Consider the following 19,818-nt stretch of genomic DNA (forward strand, 5'->3'; position numbering starts at 1 on the left):
ATAAAAAAAACATTGTTGCCATATGTTAAGCCATATCATCTACGTTTAAAAAAAGCTTGTTAACATGGGAAGAAATCCATGCCAGCTCTAGCTCTGCTTCGTCCTGCCTCCTGGGTCAGCTGCCAGTTCTTCAGTATACTGTAAGTCCCAAAGAGCGTCTGTCTGTTACACAAAACTTCCTAGGAAAAATATGTATAAAGTTGCACGCAACTAAATTAGACTCAGAATAGATTCAATGAAATTAATGGACCCACCTCCGGCAAGTCCATTCATTTCAATAGAGTAGGATACCATCCATAGTGTGTGTAATGCACAACAACAACGACAACAAAATATTGTGCAATTGGAAATGGATAAGCTATGTTGAATCAGCAAAGCTAACAGCTAACATAAGAGAATTTAATGATGACTGTTCTTTTGAAGAATGGAAACCCTTTTCGGATTTCAATGCAATCGGTCAAGCAGTTTCAGAGAAAAGTGGAGACACACAAACATGGACATTTTACATTTTTATTATACAGATACACGATGGTGCATAGACAGGTTAGAAGTGGCTGTTAGGGATATAATTATCCTTTGTTTGTGGTATCTAGCATACAAGTAAACAAAATGATGCCCCCCCCTTGAAAATCAAAATGAATGCTCTATCCGATTGCATCCTTGGATAGGTGTAATTTTGCGTCTGACAATGCATGACATTTTCTGGGACTTCTCACCCTTTTAGGATTGTGATCATGTGTCTCACGCTATGAACAAACACCACCAAGAGGTACCAAATATGCGGGCACTCCATTTAATCGAGGCACAGAGCACATGATGCACAGCTGAGCGGTATCATCACAAGTAGCTATGGGTGGAATCAAAGGTCATAACCCAAGCAACAATACAATGCATTCCGCAGAGCTTCTGAAGCCTGCTTACTGAAAGCTGTTTGCTTCCCTCCCAAACAAAAATAAGGGATCACTGGGAGAAATAATGGCAGTGGTCCCTCAACCAAAGAAACAGCTTCTTTGGTCCCAGCCCAGAAAGTTCTGCACATCGCTGTTTACTCCTGAAAGCATAAGTGCAGTGCCATAAATATGGTGAGCTCCCCCAACGCCTGGTTGCCATGCAAAATAATAATAATAATAATAATAATAATAATAATAATAATAATACTCTGCCCATCTGGCTGGGTTTCTCCAGCCACTCTGGGCAGCTCCCAACCGAATATTAGAAACACTATACAGCATTAAACATTAAACATTAAAAGCTTCCCTAAACAGGGCTGCCTTCAGATGTCTTCTGAAAGTCAGACAGTTGTTTATTTCCTTGACATCTGATGGGAGGGCGTTCCACAGGGTGGGTGCCACTACCGAGAAGGCCCTCTGCCTGGTTCCCTGCAACCTCACTTCTCGCAGCGAGGGAACCGCCAGAAGGCCCTCAGAGTCTGGGCTGAACGATGGGGGTGGAGACGCTCCTTCAGGTATATTAGATTTAGGGTGGTGTGGGTGGTTCCCCCGCACAGGACACCAAATTGAGAAGATCTATAATGGAGCAGATCCATTTTGGGGTGCCAAATGTTGGCTTCGCAAGTTCCCTAGTCTAACTATGCACTGTGTGAAAAAGTACTTTCTTTAATCACAAATGTCATCATGGTGAATCTGATGGTGACTGCTCAGATAAATATGAGCATTCTTGCATTAGGAGACAGAGTAAAACATCTACTGATCACATGTGACCTTTCTGCTCACATCTGTTTGTGGCATTCATCACCAACACCATATGTAAGCAGGATCACACCTTCCGGCTCAATCCATATATGTCACCATTGCAGCACAGAAACCATTTCTCTGTAGTCTATTTTCATGTGGAGCTGAATTTCTATGTAAAGGCGTCACATGGTCAGCTAAATGATGTGATTTTGGGAAGGATACAGGCAAAAGATGAATGGTGGCTGAGAACATAGCAAGGGAGAGAAATGATTTGGTGTACGAATGAGATCTCCCCTCTTTTCCCACATAGTCTTAATACACTATTTCCATCATGCTAGTCAGTTAAATATTCTATATGTTGCCAGAAATAGAATAGGATCTGTGCCAGAAGAGCACTTTGAGACTTGAGGTAATTAAATAGCTTTCTGAATTTTGGCTGTCAGTCGCCTGCTTAACTGACTATGAACCATATCTGCAAACCCACACCGGCTCTTTGGAGTGAAGAGGGAATTGGGAAGGAAAAATAGTTTTGGTTTTAAAGAAAATCCATATAAAAATTAATACTTAAATATACATTCTAACTTAATAGCCTGTAACCAGCAGCAATGTGCAACATTGAGAAGTCAGGTAAGCAACAACAGTGTGCCCCCATCACCCTGCCACCCACTACTATAAAAATATACATTGCCCATCTGGCTGGGTTTTCCCAGCCACCCTGGACGGCTCCCAACAGAATATTAAAAACATGATAAAACATCAAACATTAAAAAACTTCCCTTCAGGTGTCTTCTAACAGTCAGATAGTTGTTTCTTTCCTTGACATCTGATGGGAGGGCGTTCCACAGGGCAGGTGCCACTACCGAGAAGGCCCTCTGCCTGGTTCCCTGTAACCTCACTTCTCGCAGTGAGGGAACCTCCAGAAGGCCCTTGGCGCTGGACCTCAGTGTCCGGGCTGAATGATGGGGGTGGAGACACTCCTTCAGGTATACTGGGCCGAGGCCATTTACTACTGGTGAGTGTGTATTTCTAAATATGTTCCCCCCCCCAAGCATGCATTTCCATGCACACTTTGTTACTTTTTTATTTCTTTGAGCCAAGAATGGTACTGCAAAATTCAAAGGAGTCCAACACCCGAAGAATAATTGCATTACAACACACACATTAGTCTGGGAAGTGCGGATCAAGTCGGTTGACTTCAAAATGAGGACCGAGCACCTTTAGTGCCGATGATCATCACTGATTACATATGTTCAAAGTAATTTTTTGATCAACAAGAGGGTAACTCATTGTGCAGCTTTAACATAAAGGCTGCCTGCCCTACATGATATAAGCTTTTGTGGCTCGTTTTCAAGTACATAATGTTTCCCACAACCCAAAGCAATGGGTTTGCTCTATAAAAACAAGTGCATGCCCAAGAGTGTCTTAATGATTTCTTTGAGGTCAAGGCAACAGAGACATGTAAGGAACAGTATGCCTTGAAGCTCTGTCCTGCTCCAAGCGTCTGGATAGCTCACACTCTGCGTTTCTCTTTTGGGTAGTACAGCATGTTCTCCCTCCAGTGTTGTTAGGTCAGCTTTATGTGTGTTGACATATTGGAGCAGCAAGAAAATCAGGCTGACATCGGTCCTAGAATACAAAACCTGTGAGGAAAGGCTGAAGCACCATTTTATTAAACTTGGCTTTAAAAGATGGGGGAAGGGGGGCAATTGTAAATTTTTCAATACATATGCTTTGAGAGCCAGTATGGTGTAGTGGTTAAGAGCGGTAGACTCGTAATCTGGGGAACCGGGTTCGCGTCTCCGCTCCTCCACATGCAGCTGCTGGGTGACCTTGGGCTAGTCACACTTCTCTGAAGTCTCTCAGCCCCACTCACCTCACAGAGTGTTTGTTGTGGGGGAGGAAGGGAAAGGAGAATGTTAGCCGCTTTGAGACTCCTTCAGGTAGTGATAAAGCGGGATATCAAATCCAAACTCTTCTTCTTCTCTTCTTTAATTGCTGCTGTTGTTCTTTAAAAAAATGGTTGTAAATTCAACATGGCCTATGCCACAAATCTTTTTCCACAGATTTTTACTAGCAGTCACTGACTAGATATGGTCGACTGCCAAAAAAACCAAAAACAAATAAACATTAATTTCCTCCTCCTCTGAGTCAGTTCAAATACCTGAGTGCAAATTGCAGTCTATATTCATATCCGTTTAAGTGTGGTTGACCGACAGGGCACTTTCCCCAAGGCTACCCAGTGTGTTTTGGGTCTGATCAGGGATTCAATATCCAAACCCAACACTTCATTTAATGCATCACACTCAGTTCGTTCATATTTGCATCTCCATCCCTTATAATACTTTGTACTCCGGTGAGGAAAAAGAGTGATTTCATACCTACTGGCTGGGCCCAAGAAGGCAGAACAAATAAAAAAACCCTCCATCTGGACGGCAGGGTCATCCCAGCCATCTCTTCGTATGAAGGGCAGTGTGCCAATATTTTCAGAAAGGTCATTTCAGTCTCGGCCCTCCAATCCACAACAGCCAGTTTATGTGGCACATCTGATAAGGCAATCGCTTCATTCCCAGATGAAGGCAGAGTGACAGGTTTACCCTTCCTGCATTCCTGAATGTAAAGAGAGTGTGATTATATAAATCAAGTCTGATGGGTGTGCAGGGACAGACTGAGAGGTACTTGTAGGCCACTGCTCAAGGTCTAGTCATGCAAAGAAAACTCAGAAGTAAGTCTTGCTGAGGTCAATGGGGCATATTGTCAGGTATGTGCATGTACAGGTAAGGATGGGGAGGGGAGGAATGTGATTCAGTTCGCATTTAAAGGCTAGCTTACTACACTTGTGGTCTCCAAAACAATATGTGAACTGAAATACAGGCATCTTCCAAGAGTCACACTCTTTTGCAAAGAGGTTCATCACCCAAGTATTGTGTACAACAATGCATGTATCAGGGTAAAATGTGTGTATATATACATTTACTATAGAAAACACCATACAAAAATGCATTATATTAAGTGGAATTGCTTTACAAAAATGTGTATATTAGACAAAATTACAGACAAAAAATTACACGGAGTAACTCAGACTAAAATGCTAATAAATTTTTGTGAGAGCTTCCAATGGGCATCTGGTTAGCTACTATGAGAACAAGATACAGAGCTAGATGGGACATTGGCCTGATTTAGCAGGCTCCCTGCTTAGGGAGAAACAAAGGATGATGGGGAAGGCTGTGACTCCACCAAGCCCTAAAGTTGTCATCTTCTCTTTTTATAGGGAAGAAGTTATTATGCCTTTTTTTTTCTATCACAAACCTACCTACATACCACATGCCAACTCCCAATATTCCCCTAACCTGGTTTAGCTTTCTTGGCAATAAATATTGCATTTGACTGTGTCTAAATGCTTTTTTAAAACCCTTGGAAAGGCAGCTATTACATTTAATAAAAACAATATTTTCCCACTCTTCAGCACAACCAATATCTGCCATCTGATTTCACAACTGGTTAAAGCTTTCAAATAACAGTGATACTACATTAAAGCATATATCAGTTCTGGCAATCTTTCCAATTTCTTTTCCCTTGCTTTCTTTTCTTTCTTTCTTATGAACAAAAAGTGAAACACGGTAGATAAAAAAGAATCAGACTAGAACAGAACGTCAACTTGACCGGAGGTATTATTTATCAATTCAGAAGATTCAGCACTCTCTCTTACAGAATTTGTTTTTATCATAAGCCATATTTCGTCTTCTTATAGGAGGTGGGGTTTTTCCCCTCTTTTATTACTTCAACAATGTTCACATTAACAGTGGCAAAGACTACCAGGTAATTTTTATTGGGGTTATTCAGGAGTGTGTGATTTGCTTCTGCACTATTCACTCACTTAAATTGGGTTATATTCTTAATGGAGAAGACACACCAGATTCCTGTGCTCAGTCACAACTGGAGTATGGTAGGCAGGGGCAGGTGGTGCCCTGCAAATAACATAGCTTTTGGAGGAAAACGCACTGCATCAGAATGGAAACAGTGCTGTGTGTGGCGAACACTGAGCAGAATAGGCAACAATGCATTGTTCCATCAGTATCTGCAATCCCACAAGTTTTACTGCTTTGACACAATTTCCTTGCTTCAGCCTTGAAGCAGTCAATGGATAATACTAACAACTCTTTACTGCCCCCCCCCGGCCATTATGGCAGTCACCGTAAATGGTTCCTGCCACCTTAATTTAGTGTATATATACCACTTTTCAAACTGCATGGGCTCCAAAAGTTTACAATAAATGGGTGAGCATAGATACAGGTATTACAGAGATGGGATGGATGTTTGGCATAATTTTCTGGTCCCTGGGAGCTGATTACATAGTCCAGATTTCTAGGCAGATTCAGTAAAGGGGCAGAGAATAACTATATATATATATATATATACACACACACACACACACACACACACACACACATACACTCAAGTTGAAGGCATCCATGATACATTGCCTTAAAGGAAATCTTCCAAAGGGTTGTGGTTTAAAGTACCCGGTAGTTAGTAATGAATTATGATGGGGAGGAGCCTTTAAAAATTACTCTAAGAGACAAGGAGGTGTGTATAGCTGTGGGTGATTATGCCATTTTGCATGTCTTTACAGTGCTTTTTTTCTACAAAAAAATGTTTGGGGGTACTCTCATTTTGGCTCGAGAAAATCAGCAGTTTATAGTTCACATTGGGGAAAATAATTACAGTAAATGGACAAAAGTACAAAAATTCACAAAACGTTTAGGGGTATACATACCTCTGCGTTCCCCCCCCCCCCCAGAAAGAAAGCACTGAGTCTTTATCATCTCACTAGCTTTATTTATTTTTAAAGAGCAATTCTGTTTATTCAGGTTCTAGTCCCTTATGAGATTTTCCTGATGTCTTTTTGATATATATTTCATTAGATTTAAAGGATTTAATTATTTGCCAAAGAAATGTTTGTGTTAGCTAGCAAATGAGGCATATAAGGTTTGAAGGTCTTATTCAAAGCATACTTCCTTATAGTACTTTTGATTTTTCCCCCTTAGTAAAAGTACATAAATCTCTTGAGGTGTATTATGAAATAATGCAAAATACAGCAGATGGTCCATAAGCATCCTATACTGCGATTAGTTAAAGAATTTGCTAATTTCACTTCATCTGGTTCGCTAGCTACAGCCATGCAGTCTCCTTCCCTCGCTGCTCCATCAACTAGTAAATATGTTTAGCCAGTGTGTTTCTTCTAGAAAACCATGAAGTTGTTACAGTAAGTGCCACACTTTTTAACAATAACAAAAACAGAGGTGCTTGAATACCCTCCCGAAGAAAGCACTATGTTTAGTCTTTGCAGGTTTGTGCAAACAGCTCTTAGGATCAGAGTACTCATGTGTGTTCAAGTCTGTTCCTTCTTGCTCAAAAGAGAACAGGGAATGCTTTTAATTACTCTAGCATCTCCTAGCTCTGATGATCTTCTGGTATGTCTGTCACGCTCCCTCTCCCTAACGTATTTCCCTGAGATATACAGTTGGCATCTGTTAAGCCTCAACTGTCTATAAAGATTATCTAACTGGAGGAGAGAAATGACATGGTTTGAATGACATACCTGGTGCCTAAAGAGTTTAAGACTATAACTAGTTGGGAATCCTTCTGCCTGCAGTTTAAGTCCCCAAAATCCTCCATCCATCTGTCCTGACTTGGAAGTAACCCTTCTGCCATCTAACCTCTTCCACTTCTTATTTCAACAAATTCATAAAATGCCCATCCTTAGGAAGAAGGCTGTGGAGAATGTCCATGGACAGAGAAACATCTCACACCCAATGGAGTCCCTGGTATTTATAAAAGGTAAAGGGACCCCTGAGCGTTAGGTCCAGTCGCGGACGACTCTGGGGTTGCAGCGCTCATCTCGCTTTATTGGCCGAGGGAGCCGGCATACAGCTTCCAGGTCATGTGGCCAGCGTGACAAAGCCGCTTCTGGCGAACCGGAGCAGCGCACGGAAACACTGTTTACCTTCTCACCAGAGCGGTACCTATTTATCTACAGTACTTGAACTTTGACGTGCTTTCAAACTGCTAGGTGGGCAGGAACAGGGACCAAGTAACGGGAGCTCGCCCTGTCGCGGGGATTCGAACCGCCGACCTTCTGATCGGCAAGCCCTAGGCTCTGTGGTTTAACCCACAGCGCCACCAGCGCCCCCCCTGGGATTCATAGCCTGCCTTAATGAGGGGGAAGGCATATGACACCCCAAGGTGAGTGCTGCTCTTTCTCCCACAGCAATGAACAGAGTGCTCATAGGGGTCCAAATGTCCCTCAGCTTTAGTGACCCCATATGAACTGGGTCACATGGTTAGCATGACGAACGATGTCAACATGAACTGAGGGAGCATGGGCAATATTTACCAAATAAATCACAAAAGTATTTCACACAAAAAACAGAACATTTGAGAGAAGAGAACTCTGGCCTCTGTTTACATATGTCCAGCATTTCCCACCAAGATTCAGTTTTTTAAAAAATTATTATTATTTTCCCAAAAAAAATCTATACAATGGCTTGATTGTAAAAAAAAAAAAAAAAACCCTCAAAGCAGTTTACAAACGGAATAAAGCAATAAAGTTATCAGTACTTACTGGTGGATTTTCTTGTTTAGACATTCATTTAATTTTTAACACCTGATCAAACCCAGAGTATTATTATTATTATTATTATTATTATTATTATTATTATTATTATATGAATTTTATTGAAAAGTTTTCAATTATAAAGAAATAAAGTAATACACAGAAAAAAAGCAAGAAAAATAAAAGGGCACAACAAGTTTTGGAAGAAAGCGCTAGATTGTATAATTACAACCATTCAGAAAAAGCTAAAAGTTTCAGTGGAGAACATTATTTTGAACTGTGTACCTGTTGTATGGAAGTTAACAATGGGACAATGGATTCTATGTGCTATAATGGTAGCCAGGAGACTCATATTGATGAACCGGAATAATAAGTATATGATCCCCTTTAATAAATGGATCGGCAATATGATAACACTCGCAACTTATGAATTGAAATGGAACGAGTACAAAATGTAGCGGGCTATTTATATTTACATATGTATTAGGATAATAATATCAAACTTATAAAAGAATGTACGGATTAGGTTACCATAATATTTTTCCATGTATAACATGCCCCCATGTATAAGGTGCCCCCTATTTTGGGGGACTCCAAATTAAGAAAGTGGGGGGAGATTGCCCAGAGTTGCTGAGCTTGGGGGGGGGGGCACAGAGCTGTTGAGCTTTTTTTTAGGGAGGATAGCTGAAAATCGCTCACCTGCCTGATCTATGCTGCCACTTGCATGTGCTGCAAAGATGTCCCCTCGCCACCAGAAGCTACCAAAAACCCACCCAATTGATGCAGCGACAGCCTATCAACACCAGCCCTTGCCACAGCCACCAATAACATGCCCAATAGCCGCTGACAATCTCCATCTCATGGCAGCAACCAATCACACCCTAGGAACTATCCGTGTATAAGACGACCCCCAATTTTTAACATTATTTTTTTTGGGGGGGGATCTTGTCTTATACACAGAAAAGTTTGGTATTATTATTATGATTATTATTATTATTATACAGTTTATGTGAGATTAGTGCATACTCAGATCACAGGGATGCTTGTAGTGGCAAAGTGTTTCCAAAAGATTATTTTTATGGGCAACTACAGGCAGCAGCAGAAGCAGGCAGGAAGGAGAAGAGCATAACACATTCTGCTGCTGTTTCTTGTATGAATATGCTACAGTACTTTATTTACATACAGGAGTATTAATAAACTGACAACTCATTAAAAAAAATGATGGCAGAGCACAATAAAACCTTCATAAAATTATAAAATGCAGAAAATATGACCAACCCCGAATGAAATTAACTGTCTAGAAATGCTTGGTGAAACAAAACAGTTTTCGGCAGGCGTGAGCAGATGCTGTCACGTGGAGCCTACACTGGGGGTGGAGTGGAGAGACATGGAGTGATCTGCATAATGTTTTGCATAATGCTGCTGTTTTTAATTCTCACTGGTTTTATGCTATGGTGTGTTTTTTATTGTGGTGGCTCACCCTGGGGTTGTTTGACAACAAAGCACAGAATGCAAAAAATATCCATCAATTAAATGCACGCATCACATTGGTTGCCTGTTCCTCGTTAGGATGCTTAGCATGTCAGCACCGCCCCTCCATCAGCATGGATTTCGCATTTATTCCTCGTGGAGGTAAGTCCAGAAGGAATTCTCATTGGTATCCACATCAGCAACCAGATGTGAAGGAGCACAAAAGTACTCTCAAATATACACATGCAAGTACGTCCCTCAGAAACGTCCACTGCCCTCCCTTCGCAGAACATGATATGAAAACCTGAATTGGGTGATACAATTACTTCAGATTCATCCCTGTTAACTCGGGGACATCCAATGAAGCTGAATGTAGGAAGATTCAGGCAGACAAAATAAAGTACTTATTCACACAGAACATGATTAAACTTATTATTATTATTATTATTATTATTATTATTATTATTATTTCCCCAGCCACTCTGGGCGACTCCCAACAGAATATTAAAAACACGATAAAACATTAAAAACTTCCCTAAACAAGGCTGCCTTCAGGTGTCTTCTAAAAGTAAGATAGTTGTTTCTTTCCTTGACATCTGATGAGAGGGCGTTCCATAGGGCGGGCACCACTACTGAGAAGGCCCTCTGCCTGGCTCCCTGTAACCTCAATTCTCACAGTGAGGGAACCACCAGAAGACCCTCGGTGCTGGACCTCAGTGTCTAGGCTGAATGATGGGGTGGAGATGCTCCTTCAGGTATACTGGGCCGAGGCCATTTTGGGCTTTAAAGGTCAGCACCAGCATTTGAATTGTGCTTGGAAACGTACTGGGAGCCAGTGTAGGTCTTTCAGGAATTCCTCCCACAGGAAGTGATGACAGACATCAGCCAGGAGAACTTTGAAAGAGGATTAGACAGATTCATGGATAATTAGGTTTTCAATGGCTATTGGGCATGGTGGCTGTGTTTGACCTCCACTGCCAGTGACTGGGAATCGCAACTGGAGCAAATGCTGTTTTGCTCAAGCTTTATTTTCATGATACAGTGAGACCAGAATACTGGACTAGATGGGCCATTTGTCTGACCTAGCAGGCTCTTTTTATGTTCTTACACATAGCATAGAGAAACACCATGCTTTGTAGACCCGCCTTTGTCATCATACATGTCTACACTTGCCCATGGTGTTCTTAAAAGGGTACTATGTAAATAAAACCCAACATTTCTTGGCCAAAATTTTGTGACTGCTTCCCAGATGTAGTCTGGGATATTGGCTGTTTTAGCTGACCCTTTACACATTTGTGCTTGTGTCTTATCTAAATGTTATGCCCGTGCACAGACATTCTGTGAAGTCAGAGGTGAAACAGTAAGGTGCACTCTCATTCCCCACCATGCATAGGGATTCAATACATGTAAAGGCATCGCCCGATCCAGTCTGGAGCATTGGAGGACCAAAAAAGGCTTCCTTCCAGTTTAATAAATGCCTTGAAGCCTTGATCACAGAGAATGTAAAGCCATAGCTGCCAAGTTTTCCCTTTTCTCACAAGGAAGCCTATTCAGCATAATGGAAAATCCCTTTAAAAAAGGGATAACTTGGCAGCTATGTGTTGAATGCCTGAACGCCTGGGGCAGCTGTTACCCCACCCTATGCTGACTAGCCGATCTGGTTACATTTGATGGCAGTTTTCCACAAGTGCCACACATACTACAGCAGCATTGCTGAGCCCAGTGAGAGATCTTCAGAAATCTGCAGCTACTGCAAAGAAAACAGAACACAATCCTCAGCATCCTATAGCATCCCCCTTGCAACCAGAACATTGAGGACCACTTGTCTTGTGTCATCACGATATGATGCTGAATTTACGAGCCCTCTCCCCTCAGTTAATGTGGAAACCGACAAGTAGTGAAATGAAACAAGGTGATATTTTGGGTTCAATTTTAAGATTTGTATCCTGCTTATCAATCAAAAGGTGACCATTTAGGTAAGCGAACCTAAGCATTACTGGGGAGATCTGCAGAAGACTGAGATGCCATTTTCAGGAATGTAGATTTCTACGCTTAGTGGAACTTGCAGAACAATCCTTGCTTCCCTTTGGGGTGGGAGATCTGTTAACAGAACCATCTCTAGATCCATTGCCCTGCAGAGACCAGCGCTATATGTGGGAGGGAGGGTTTCCTCTCCTTTCCCCCCCTCTCCTACTGACTACAATGTCAATTCAGTGGGCATGTCAATGAAACATAGGGGCTGTGGACATGGCATGTTCACACCCCCCCTGCATTCATCTCACTGCGCTGGTGGACTGTCTTTGCGGGTAGAACTTTCTGCTGCAGGCATATCTGTCTCTGCCAGTGGAACAGCACTCATGCCACTTTCAAGACGATTCTTCTGCCCCTCCCAGCCCCCCAGCCTATGAAGGATGAGCTTGCTTTCTTACTGCCAAGTAAGTATGTACATGCATATCAGAAATTGTATCCAGGAGGACGCAGCCCGGCCCACTGCAGTAGAAGAATGGCTGATAAAACTGTTGGACTTGGCTGAGACGGCAATGTCAACATGTTGGATTAGAGAAAAATCATTACTGACATTTGTTAAGGATTGGAAATTTATTGTGGACTTTTTGCATGAAACAGAAAATGAACTTGTAATAGTTGGATTTGAAGATTGAAAAAAACTTGTTTATAAAGGATGGAATGGTTGCATCTTAAGGAATGTATATCATATGTAGCTGCAGGACAGAGAGCCGGAAGTCATTTTATTTTCTTCTTTATTTTTCTTTAGTTTTTCTCTTTATCTCCCTTTTTTCTTGCTTTCTCTTCCTTTAGGTTTCTCCTTTGCTTGTCTTTTCTTCCTTCTGTCATTGTTCTCTTTTAGACTAAGTAGCTGTTTTATCTCAGTATGTTATAAAAGTATACTTTGTAATGGGTATGTATTTTTGTATATCTTTGAGTAAGTATCAACAAATAATTTGTTAACAAAAAGGAAATAAATTGTATCCAGGAACTGGATGTAGCCTCCCAACCAACACAAATGCAAAGACAGCCCTCTCCACTCATCCAAACTTTGATCTGGTGATTGAGGATGGAGCAGGGGCGATCATATTCCCATCAGGGTCCTAGGGTCCACTCAACCAAGGGCTATGTTTACTTTCTCCTTTTCCACCACTACCACCAAAATCAGTTGGGTCTCTGAAGAACTGAAAAACTTGCTGGGGACAGGCCTGACCTCCAAACTAGGGGTTAGCCACCCCTTCTCTAGCGCAGTCCATGAGGGTGTGCCACCCATTAAGGAAGTAAGAAGGCATCAATTTCCATTCTGACTCATGTTTGTCACATGCAGGATTGTTTCTATTCTGCTGCAGTTCGGCTTCTGACAAAAACTGTATTAGTCATCTTGCTGTCCACTGTGGTGGAGTTTTACATAAATAATTACATAGTTTAGTACCTTATTAGTACAGTCATACCTCATGTTGCGTCCGCTTCAGGTTGTGTCTTTTCAAGTTAAGAACGAGGCAAACCCGTAAGTGTTTACTTCTGGGTTTCGCCCCGCGCACATGCGCAGAAGTGTTCTGCATGCTTCGCGCATGCGCAGAAGCGCTTTATCCTGCATTGTGTGTGCACAGAAGCGCCGCTCTGGTTGCGGACTTTTCGGGGTGCGAACGGCACCCCGGAACGGATCGTGTCCGCAACCAGAGGTACCACTGTAAGCTATTTAGTACATTATTAGTGCTTATTTATTGCAAACTCTGGTTTCTCTTCAGATCGTATAAATCTTTCGCCTTTTGCAAAGGCCAATCATATCATAAAGGAAGCACAACTTGCACATTTCCCCAATTTGCAATTTCCCCAGTGGGGAGTCACCCATTACATATTGTTTGCAGAATGAAAACAACAGCCGCAAATAGAGATTGCATTCCAGGAAAGGAATGAATAAATGGACATTGGTGATTCTGCTCTCATTTCCATCAGAATTCCCTGGCATCCCTACCACCCACAGCCAGCCCTATAAATAAATAAATAATAAGCTAGCCCCATCCATCTAACTTTCAACACAAATGTCACAAACTCCCAGAGTAACTATAAGGATACAGCTGCACTAGAAGAATGTGAAATGGGCAGCATTCTAATAACTTAATTGAAAAGTGCAGGTTCATTTAGGTTATGTCTGATTGGAAGCACTTCTTATCAGGCAAACATTCAATTATGTCATCAACGATATTCATTATAAAGCTTTTAAAGACCTCGGCGGTATTGCCAATCTGCCCCTGTACTTCAGTGAAATCAATATTAAATTGCACGGAAATTGCCAGGAAAATATCTGTCTCCTGTGCTCATCAGTCCACTTGGCCATTGTTTTGAATCTCTGAATCAATTAATAAATCTGATATAAGTGTTTAAAAGTATAATGCACATCAATCTAGGTTGTGTTTTTTTTCTTATTTTTAAACCAAGGATTCTTCGGCAATGAATATATTCCATGAAGGGGAGTGATGATTTTGGGAGACAGTAATAAGAAGAAAAGCTTGTCCCGCAATCACTTAAAATATCATTCCCCAAAACAACCTAATTATTATGGTCCCAGTGAAGTGACAGTAGCAGAAAAAGTTATTTAAAGTTATTTCAGCTATTGCTCCTCCTGATGACCTGTTTATTTATCCCAATTTGCTTGCACAAAACTTATGCAAAAGTGAGACTGTGTCTGCTCTGACTCTTTACTGAGCATTTATTCAGATTTGTTTGTGGGGTCGTTATAGGACAATGGTCATTTATCCAGATTTGCTTGAGGTATGTTTTTGCATCCTCCCATTAATCATTTGTTCATCCTGCACTTTTCAGTGCCTTTCCCATCACTTTCCTAACTGCAAAATGTTTGTGGGATTGGGGGGGGGCAGCGGAATGCTTTAATCCACTTTAATTGCAAACCTAAACTTCCACTTTGTGCTTGAAGCCCGCCAATAAAATAGTGACAGTCTGAAGCTACCCTTATCAATTACCTGTCAAGCAAAAAAGAAATGAAAAATATATTTTTTTGGGGGGGAAATATTCAATATTTTATTATGAAGTTAAAATAATAACAATCCATTAAGAAATATGAAATAAAATAAATCAATACAATTTTGTTTATTTTGTTTCGTATTTCTTACTGGATTCTTATTTTAACTTCGTAAGAAAAAAAAATATAATTGACCTTTTTTATTTACCAAGATCATGTCTATTTTCATTTCACCTTTTTGTCCACAAGATGGTGCCATAAAACGTCGAAGATGCAAGCTGCTCTTGAATCTGTAAGGGGAGGGTGGGCAGATAGGAGCTGGTTGAAGAGAAACATGCTGCTCCGTTATTAAGAAGACTGACAGCTAGTGGAAGGACAAAACCACGTGAGAAGAACCAATGTTCTAAATAGAGCTTTCAGTAATTGAAGCAGCCTCCTCTATTTTATGCAGAACCGGGGGGGGGGGGGTATCTATCTTGACTGGAGTGAGGAGAAGCAGACGCAGAGCCAAAACGAGGGCAAGGGGGTGCAAAAGAGGACATGTGCCTTGGATTGGCAGGATAGGGGGCAGCAAAGCTACCTGCCAGCTGGGAAGTGGGAAAAGGCTCCTCCCAAGGGAATGCCTTGCTCTGGAGGAGCAAGGCTGCTTCTCCTTCTTTTCCAAACCCGGAAGCAAAAGGAGGGTGATTATTGTTGCTGCTCAGACACTATGAGGCTAGAGTGGTGGGGCTAAGCGTGTGTGCCAGAGCCCACCGCCACCCCCCTGCCCAGCCTCTGTGCCTGCCCTATGCCAGCACCCCCACAGCAGGACCAAGAAGAGCCCAGACAGAGAGTATGAGTGGCATGGGGGCCCAGCCACAGCCGCTGCCTGGATCAGCATGCCCCTCTTGCAGGAGGGCACTGTGGTCTAAACCACTGAGCCTCTTGGGTTGCCAATCGGAAGGTCGGTAGTTCGAATCCCCGCAACGGAGTGAGCTCCCGTTGCTGTGTCCCAGCTCCTGCAAACCTAGCAGTTCGAAAGCACACCAGTGCAAGTACCGTGTTTCTCCGAAAATAAGACACCGTCTTATATTTTCAGCAAAAAAAAAAACACTATGGCTTATTTTCCACGGGTGTATTATTATTTTTCCTCCTGCCGCAGCCGGCATTGTTGCTGCGCCTATCACTATGTCTTATTTTCGGGGTATGGCTTATATTCCTTGAATGCTTAAATATCCTGCTATGGCTTATTTTATGACTACGTCTTAATATAGGGGAAACAGGGTAGGTACTGCTGTGGCGGGAAGGTAAACAGTGTTTCTGTGTGCTCTGGTTTCCATCATGGTGTTCTGTTGCACCAGAGGTGGTTTAGTCATGCTGGCCACATGACCTGGAAATATGTCTGTGGACAAACACTGGCTCCTTCAGCCTGAAAGTGAGATGAGCGCCGCAACCCCATAGTTGCCTCTGACTTGACTTAACTGTCCAGGGGTCCTTTACCTTTTTACCTTTGCTGCAACACAGACAATAGGCAGTACTGCAAAGCCGACCTTGGCAGCACTTGGTGGGGGTGCAAACGACAGCGGAGGTGGGATCAAGGTCACCATAGCAGAGCTTTCGGGGTCCAGCTATGATGAGAGCAGCTGCTGCTGAGCTGAAGCCAGCAGAGGAGGAGAAGGTAGTGTCAGGGGTGCTTAAATTTGTGTAGGCGTTTGGAGCAGCTTCGGTTACTACTAGAGTGTTAGGCTCTGCTCAGCAGAGCAGAATCCAATAGCAAGATGCAGAAAGCAGCTGCTAACTGGAGTTGAAGACTACGGGGAGGCAAGGGGGCTGCTCCCTCCCCATGGCTCAAGCTCAGTCAAGATCCTGGAGTTTGCAAGAGCTCCCAGGAGGGAGGGAGGCAAGGAGGGAGGGAGCGAAGAAATACTCTGTCAGCTCAGCCTCTCATTCCCATTTTCTGCACCCATGGACAAATGTGGAATTGTGGTCAGCACTAAAACAGAACAGCACAGCTCATTTTCCTGAGTGACGCCTCTATGCTCCATAGCATCCTTTTCCTAATGTAGTGCAATAGCAAAGAACCTCAGGACCCCAGAATCAAATTGCATTACAAAGAAGGCAGCTACGTGGCTCCACAGAGTGAACTGTCATCACCACAAATGGCCAGTACATTGGAACATAGGAAGCTGCCTGACCAGTGTTGTCTATACCAACTGGCAGCAGCTCTCCAGGATTTCGGGCACGGGACGCTGACAGCCCTAACCCGGAGATGCCAGGGGCTAAACCTGAGACCGTCGGTACAGGACTCTATATACAAAAATGTCTAGGCACAGGAATAGCTTTTTTCCTTGTGCCATCAAATTGTTGAATCTGTAGTTGGTAGTATAGGGTCTTTTCATTGTGCTGCTGTATTGTGAGGGGAATAGTGTTTGTATGGGGTATGTTTTTTCTTTACATTGCAATGTAGTTGAAGCAAAATTCCACGTATGGTTGATACTTGGCCAATAAATTATTCTGTTCTGTTGTGTTCTATTCTATTCTATTCTATCTGCATGCTTGGCCACTGAGCTGTGGCCCTTTCCCCAGTTCGCACTGTGCATGGGAGCAAGTCTTGGCTTGTGCATGGCCTCCAATGAGCCTTTCGACATGCTTAGAAGCAAATTTCCCAAGCCTTTCTAATCTTTCCAGAGGAAAACAGCATCCTCTTCTGGGACACTTCCATAGACACTAGGCCTCCTCCCAGAAGACCCTTCTTCTATTTACTGAAGGAAGCTCTGTTCTCGCTATCTCTTGTTCAAAACAGCAGCAGCAGCTATTTAGGTCAGCCCACATTTTGAAAGGCCAGAGGCAAGCAAGAGAGCAAAGGCGTTGTGCGCCGATGGTACAAAACTCCATTTCACGAGCAATCGGCCTCTCTCTCTCTTCCCTGGCATTTCCTTCCCAGCAGACTCAGAGAAGAACCTCACAAAATACGAGAAGATAACATTAATTTGGTACTTCAAGAGGAAGTTGTCTTTTTTCCTGTGGAACCTGACAGAGCAGAAACTCTGATCCACTCACTCTTTGCACCCCAATCCTAAATACAGGCATGCCCTTTATTGGGTTAGGACAGCATCTTCGTTGGATGTTTTATGGCATGAGTGGAGAAATTTTCTCAGCTGAAGGGTCACTGTCCCTTCTATGCATTCTTCTGGAGGCCACATGCTAGAGGCAAACACTTGTGGATGAACTGGCATAAAGTTTCTACAAACACTATGACAACCCTAACTATCCTTCCAGGCAAGGAAGAGACATCATTAGAATTCAAGGACACATTCCAGACACATCCTCAATCCCTCATCTCTGACATATTGGCTCACAAGATACCCTCAAGAGGAACTCAATACCAATCTGGTTTACTAGACATTTTCAATTAATATATCCCCTCCACAGACACCTCTGTGATGGTGGTGGAATTAAAATATCCTGTTCTTATTCAATAAGAGGGGGAAAGGAGACCAGTTAAGGTTGAAGCCTGGGGAGAGGGAGTACCTGAGAAAGGTTTGGAGGGCCATTTTTTAATCCCCGGGCCTGAGGTTCTTCGCCTGATTTATGGCATTGCACAGATGCAGCTGCTCATATGGCCCATGTATGGAGAAAAATACTCAACCAAACTGCAGAGGCTAAAAGCTTATTACCATCAAGTAACAGCCATGGTTAAAATACAGATCAGCTCCTGATTCTAGAATGGTGAACAAGGTTATTCCAGGGCACGTCAAACACATATCGTACTCTTTTTCAGGCTTATTTTGGGTTATTTGCAGGTCACCATGTTACTCTGCGGGTATCATGGACTCCACTCTGTCAAGATAACAGCTCTGTTCCTATTACATGCAGGAGAGGAGAGTCCTCCACCTCCTTATCTTGCCAGGAAATGTTGGTTTTGGATCAATTTGCTTCCAATCTCTGATTCATCCACTCTTAAACACACCTACACACACTGTAAACAAATAAGAGGTCAAACTAGGTTCGGGGTTGATTTCCCAGAATAACTGATCAACAGGCATCAGGCAAATGCAAAACTTGCTACAAGTCTGATCCTGTGTGCAGCTTTTCAGCACCAATTATGAGGCAACCCTTGTCTTCTTGGCCTGCTGGTGATAATTTGCCACCCTGTTGCATGTACCGGAGAAGAACCAGGCACCACTTCATTAGTGCAAGAAGAAAACATTTGTAGTTTACTTTAACTTGTAATGTTTTATTTGTAATGTTCTAGAGGATATTTTGTTTAGCTGTTAATTGTATTTTTTTTAACATGTGGGACTTTCATTGTAATTTTGTGGTTGATTCTGATGTGTATCGTTTTATTCAGATATTTAAGAGGGCACCCTCTTTTGCTGCTCATTGTGGTGTTCTACAATGTGGATTTCAGCCCGCCCCCCCTCGGTATTTCTTTTTTGTGATTTGATTTATGATGTTTTAAGGATGAGGCAAACTACTTGGAGATTTGTTATTATTATTATTATTTAAATGGTATATAAACAACTTAAATAAATATTTCATTCCTTGAAAGGCATGGGGTAGGTAGGCGGAAACAGTGGGGGCAGCAAAGAAAAAAGAAAAACGAGGGATAGGCAAAGAGAAAGTGCCTATTGTCAAATTGCATAGGAAGAATTTTATGCATCCACAGAGGAGGCCCACGATCTCGCCTCCCTTCTGTTTTTCCAAAGCCTGAAGCACAAAATCTGTCCCAAACAAGAGGTATGTAAAGAGCAAAGATTTTTTATGCAAAGTACAAAATCGGAGAACAGCACGTTGATCCACCACATCTGTGATACATCAAGGCACTCCTGCATATGGATAAGAGGGGAGAATAAATAAACAAACGCTTGAGCCCAGCAAGCTACAGATCGGAGGCTTTCAAGTGCTACAATGCCATAGGCTAGAGGGTAAGGCTGCAGGACACCCACTTAGAGCCCCAAGTGTGACATCCATAGTTAGCCATCCTCCAAGCAGGCCCACTGAAATCCATCGATTCTGATGGGTTTATTTCAGTGGGATAACTTGCATCCATTGGGACCTTAACTCCGCTGTTACAG

This window comes from Zootoca vivipara, chromosome 3, assembly GCF_963506605.1.
Source record: "Zootoca vivipara chromosome 3, rZooViv1.1, whole genome shotgun sequence".
Lineage (NCBI taxonomy): Eukaryota > Metazoa > Chordata > Lepidosauria > Squamata > Lacertidae > Zootoca > Zootoca vivipara.